The sequence below is a fragment of the Lolium perenne genome, chromosome 2 (assembly GCF_019359855.2).
Source record: "Lolium perenne isolate Kyuss_39 chromosome 2, Kyuss_2.0, whole genome shotgun sequence".
Classification (NCBI taxonomy): Eukaryota; Viridiplantae; Streptophyta; class Magnoliopsida; order Poales; family Poaceae; genus Lolium; species Lolium perenne.
Window position 1 is genome coordinate 263291607 of NC_067245.2, and position 5911 is coordinate 263297517.

General features: G+C 45.7%; 1 long non-coding RNA gene across 3 annotated transcripts; it reads left to right on the forward strand.

The window, feature by feature from the left end:
- Positions 1 to 2021, forward strand: LOC127335824 (uncharacterized). 3 transcript variants are annotated; one of them, XR_011751117.1, is made up of 4 exons: positions 1 to 361; positions 451 to 547; positions 635 to 789; positions 1915 to 2021. It is a non-coding gene; the product is annotated as an uncharacterized lncRNA (long non-coding RNA). The 3 variants fall into 3 exon arrangements; XR_011751116.1 differs by lacking the exon at positions 1915 to 2021 and adding an exon at positions 1674 to 1749 and having other exon boundaries at positions 2 to 361; XR_007873012.2 differs by lacking the exon at positions 1915 to 2021 and adding an exon at positions 1674 to 1749 and having other exon boundaries at positions 7 to 361; positions 713 to 789.
- Positions 2022 to 5911: the final 3890 nt, after the last annotated feature.

Here is a 5911-nt window from a genome sequence, read left to right on the forward strand (position 1 = left end):
GAGGCAGCCACCCCTCTCCCTCTATAAATTGGCCCTTGGCCGGCCACTCCCTCCTCCTTTGGTCATTTTTCTCACACTCCACTCCCTCACACTCTCCTCTACCTCTCCCCCACGAAAATGCTGCTGCCCCTTGCTCCCATGGCCGGCCATGGCCATGGAAGGCACTCCAAGATGAAGCTCCCTCCTCCCTCAAGCTCCTCCTCACCATGAGAGCCTCCCTCTCCTTCTTCTCCCCAACCCTAGATGGTTTTCTCTCCTCTTCCTCTTCCTCCATTGCTAAGATTGGATCTTGATGTAGGTGCATGTTGGTCCAAGCATGGAGAAGCTTGAGCTATCCTCAGATCTGAAGTTCTTGAGCAAAGTTCGTCCAAATCCTTGCAGTAATTTCTGCTATCTTGCTATTTCAGATTCTGGTACGAACTTGTAAAATCCACCAAATCTCGTGCGCAGATCCAAATCGAGTGATTCAAAGTTCCGCAGATAGATACGGAAAATATCTACAACTTGGCGTTGGTCTCATCCTCAAATTCGTTACGGATTGTCCGTGGTAAATAAAGTTCTGTAAACATGCAGATTCACTGTTTGTTAGATTTGTTCCGTTTTACGAAACCTTTTTGAGCAAACTGAACTGTAGGTGAAAGCCCTCTTCAATACCTTCATTTTGGCAGTGGTTTCACTTCGATTGACCTCCTGAAGCTGAAATGGTTCACAGGTCAAGATCTGGTCAGATCTGACTTTGTCGAATTAAACCAGGAGCTTGGGAACGAATCTTTGAGTGAAACAAATTGGGTAATAACCACCTATTCAATACCTTTCAGATGCAGCTGACCTCATATTTTTGTGATGGATGTAAGATTTGTGGTGAATTAAACTTGTTCTGTGTGTTCTGCAGACATGGCTGTTAGCTTTTAAATCGCCAAAAATCCATATTTGAACCAAATTGAGTGATTCCAGTTCTGTAGGACTACTGAATGTTTTCTTAATCTTCTCAAACAAGTTTCAAACCCTTACCTGTTCTGTAACTCCAGAGGTAAAGCAAATGGTATAGACATGCAGTAATCTTGTCAATCCATTTGTGAGAGTTTCAGAAACAATTTGAAACCAAATCCAATTGTGTGTGCACCTCTGTTTAGATATCTTTCAAATGCCAGTGGTCTCATATTTTTAGGATTTTTCTACGATTTATGGCTTACAGATCTTGATTTCTGTACAGTCAGATTCAAAGAAATTCCTAAATTTGTAGGTTTAATATTTTTGGGTGATTCCAACTGGGTTAGTCTTGTATTAGTACTGGCCATCTAGGAAAAATATTATTAGTCTCTGTTCATGCATATTCGTTACTGTTAGTAAGGTATATGTGTGACATGCATTGTTGGACCAAAACTTGTTGGTCTATTTAAAACCCTTGACCAACTCTCTTTATTAGGAATGGACAACCTTTGTTTTATTCTTGCAAAACAAAACCTCTGCAACTTAACATTAGCCCTATTGTTTTGCTTAAGTTTTCAAATGATGTGGAATATGGTTTGCTTCCTATTTTGGATGTTGTGTTGTGTGAGCCAACTAAGTTAGGAAAACTGTTTTCTACATTTCCCAAAATGTTTGAAAATGTACTGTGAATGTGTTTGATGCCAAACTAATGCTCTTGTCCTCTTTATGATGTTATCTACCAGGGGATGTTTGGTTTATACCATGGTGATAACCGAGAGAGGCAATTGCTAAGTTGTGATGCACTCATACCTCTACTAGGTAAATAAATGGGGTTTTCTAAATTAAAACTCTTGAAGTTGTTTGTGGTATCTATAAGTCCTTAGTATGTTATACCTTGGCTGCATGGTTGGTTGTTGATTGTTGAATGTTGTCTTGTTGATGCAATGTGATTGATTGTGTTCCTTTTATATTTTCCGGCGATAGACGCGAGCAATTCCGGAGAAGAAGAAGAAGTGGAATTGGACAAGGATTTTATTTATATTGTTGGGATTCTTATATTGATATGGTTGAAGAAGTACAGGGACAAATAAGCCAAGGCAAGCCATTTACTTTGATCCATCGTTCTCTATGTGCTTGATTGAGATCTTGCCATCCTTTGGTCTCTTGGCTCCTTGTGTTCCTTGGGTTTTCGATTACTTTGTTTCTTCACATACTTGCCACCAAGTATGTAAGGTTCTCCTTGTTACTTTGCATACCTACTCTAAGTATGCGAATTACGTTCATCGCCTTTTGACACCTCTAATTCTAGTAAAGATATGGGTTAACCTCATTAAAAATTGCTCCACTTTTGACTATCTCCATTTATGCTCCATGTGAGTATGGATGTCTTTGTCACCCTTCATGGTATAATGGCAACTTTTGGGCTATTATACTTCTTAGTTCACGCATAAACTTTAGGTTGGGAAAACCCTCAAGGTTTTACCTTGTTGTAAAAGTTTTTGATAAAACCTTGGGCATGATGTTTTCCCCAAGTGAGGATTTATGAAAGGAAAGGATTTGGTAAAAATGATGAGGATGTGAGAAAGTGGTTGGGTTTTATGAAAACTTTGGCGCCTAAGTACTCACCCATGACAATTAACTAGCGCAACCACAATATCCAAAGTGGGCACGGGCTTAGTCCGTAGTTTGTTGAATTTGACATGAGATACCTTCACCACTCTCTAGGAAGGTCACGGTGACCTCTAACACCGGGTTGCGCTCTGAAGGAGGCAATACACTGCATTAACTTGCAGCCGGACGATTACTGAGGGTCTTCTGTCGTGGCGCCGGAGATACGCTCAAAAAGGAGGTATGCTGCCGGGGTGCCGAGAAGGGTTAAGCCCGCAGGAGGGGCTCATGTTAAGGGAGACGGCGAAAGACTATGACCGATTATCCGAGTCTCGCATACTTTCGTATGACGATCCGGGGATGATCCCGGCGGATTTATCGGTTCTTGTGGGGAAAGTGCGCAAACTCTGCAGAGTTAAATCTATTCGAATAGCCGCGTCCGCGGTCATGGACGGTTGGATTGGCTGTTGCTTAGCCTGATGTGTTTTGTTTGTGAAAATGTTTGACAAAGGAAAGAAACGGGTTTTGTGTTGGAGTACTTGGAGTACTGGTAAAATGGTTGATGACCACAATGAGGTGGTCGGAAAGGAATTGATAAAAATTGGGTCTACCCTTCCTAAGTGTTTATGTCGTGAAAGATCTTCCTAAAATAAGTCTAGTAGTGATGTCCTAGATATAATCTCTCATCTCCTTCACCCATGAAGTTGAGATGCTAACTCCACTAAAAACACTTCTTCTCTTCCCCATAACATATTCTTGTTATATAAGTGGTCATTCCCTCTTGACCTCCTAGTTAGTCCTCGGTACCTTGTTCTCCTTGATATGTTACTTTGTAAATGGTTTGCGAGTACAATTCCAAATGTACTCACGGCTTTGTCCCTGGCTATTTACTTGGCCAGACTTGAAGGAGTTCGACAGATGAAGAAGGAGTTGGCGACGTCTATGCGAGCTAGGAACGTCTTCCCAGTCAGTTGCCTGTAGGGTTATGGCAGATGACTTGGGTGCTGCTTATTGCTTGAAGTGATGATGCTACTCTGATGTTTAGTTAGGCCCTTCGAGGCTATTATGTAATTATCGGTCATGTGACCATGTTGTAATTTTCTTATTCCGCTTTGTAATTGGATGGTGTAATTTGATATCAGTTCGGTTATGTGTTCACGGCGCACTGATCATGGGATCGTGAACTGTATACATAACAGGGAATTTCGGACAGCTAGTCCGGGGTCCCCACACTGAACAAGGCCGCGGCCTCAAAATCCGTGCGTTCAACAAAGAATGTCGGAAGCAAGTCCCATGGGCAGGCATCGTCCCCCCATCCGGACAGAAGAAGAGAAAAAGAGATGAACGCACAGCAGATGACTGTGTACGATCCGGTTCTTGCCGGAAAACAACAAGCCGGGCAACATGATGCCGGTAGAAAAAGCCAAGGGGCAGGTCGAGGCTACGCCAGAGGAGGCTATGCCGGAAACAATCATGCCGGTAGATATGAAACCGGGCAAAATTATCGAGCTGCAAGGGCAGCGTATGAGGAGATGCCACCACCAAGGTACCGGCAGGCAAGAGCCGCGGAACCGGAAAGATACGGAGAGGGAGATTCCGAAGTAGAACGAACAAGAGTCTACCGGAACCCCTTGGGGGATCGCCTGGGGGAGAGATGTTTGCCAGACCAGGATGCGAGGCACAGGCTGGATAGAGTACATCTTTCTGAAATGATTGAATCTGAAGGTCCTCCTGGCCCGAAGTGTTTTGGCCCACGGATCATGGGAGAAGAGCCACCTGTACGCAATTTCCAGCTGCCCCGAGACACAAAAACGTATGATGGCACGACCAAGCCGGAAGATTGGCTGGCGGACTATGTCACAGCTGTTTATGTAGCTGGTGGTGGAGTAAACCGGCGTTGGGCGGTGAGAATCATACCGCCTTACTTGGTAGGCCCTGCACGGATTTGGCTTAACAACTTGCCGGCAGGAAGCATTAACGGATGGCTGGACTTTGAGGAAGCCTTCGTGAACAACTTCAGTAGCACTTACAAGAGGCCAAACCGGCCCCAACAGCTCGCTTTATGCCAGCAACGTGCCGGTGAGACAGACAGGGATTATCTTACCCGATGGAACTCAACAAGAAACACATGTGAAGGAGTGATTGAAGCACAAGCAATTGCTTGGTTCAGTCAAGGATGCCGGAGAGGATCACTGTTGTGGCAAAAGCTGCAGAGAAGCATGCCAGCAACCTTGGCAGAGATGATACGTGTGGCGGATAGCTATGCATTGGGAGACCCATTGCAACCAGCAGTACAAGCTGAGCCGGAGCAGCGACAGGAACAATACCGGGACAACCGGAACAACAAAAGAAGGGAAGATTTCCCGGATCGAAGGTACGCTCCGCAGCACGTTGCTGCCGTGCAAGAAAATTATGATGCCGGCGGCAGCCAAAGGCAAAAAACCGGATCGCAGCCATGGGCGGGTCCAAAAAAGCAGTGGGTCGAAAAGAAACCCTGGGGCCAGAAAAAGAATTGGCAGGAACCCGTAAAATACACCATGGAAGCCGCCATGGATCAACCTTGCCGGTGGCACACGCCAAACCCGGATCACCCGTCAAATCACCTGACGAAGGATTGTTCTTGGACCAAGTACTTGATGCAAAAGGGAGCGGTAAAGGACGCGCAAGCACAAGGGTGCTCAACAGTGTTGCCACCATCACAAGATATGCTGCGTCAGCAACAACTACCACCACCACCACCACTCACCGGAGCAAATGCTTTACCGGTACAGCATCAGCCAGATAGGCAACAATACCAGCAAGTTAACCGGGTGGAGCAAAACGATGATCAACCACCTCCACCGGCACCTTTAGGCCAGAATGTTTACGAGGGCCTGCATCTGTGCTGTGTTGTCTTTGTCACTGAGCCGACAGACAGGCAAAGTGTGCATCGCCGCTCCATGGAGGTAAACGCCGTGATGCCGGCAGTTCCCAGATACATGATGTGGTCAGATCAGGAAATTACCTGGTCATTTAAGGATCACCCCAAAATCATGCCGAATCCGGGTGGATATGCTCTTGTTGTGGACCCAATCATGAAAGGGCCGCAAACCCGAGTAAAATTCAGCAAGGTGCTGATAGACAACGGCAGCAGCATAAACATCATGTACAAGCATACCATGCATACGCTGGGCATAACAGAAAACATGCTTCAGCCAACGCGTACAACGTTCCACGGAATCGTTCCGGGCTTGTCCTGTGCTCCGGTAGGAAAAGTTCGGGTGGACGTAGCGTTTGGAGGACGTGATAATTGCCGGGTTGAAAATGTTGAGTTTGAGGTGGTGGACCTAGACAGTCCTTACCATGCGTTGCTGGGAAGACCAGCGTTGGCAGC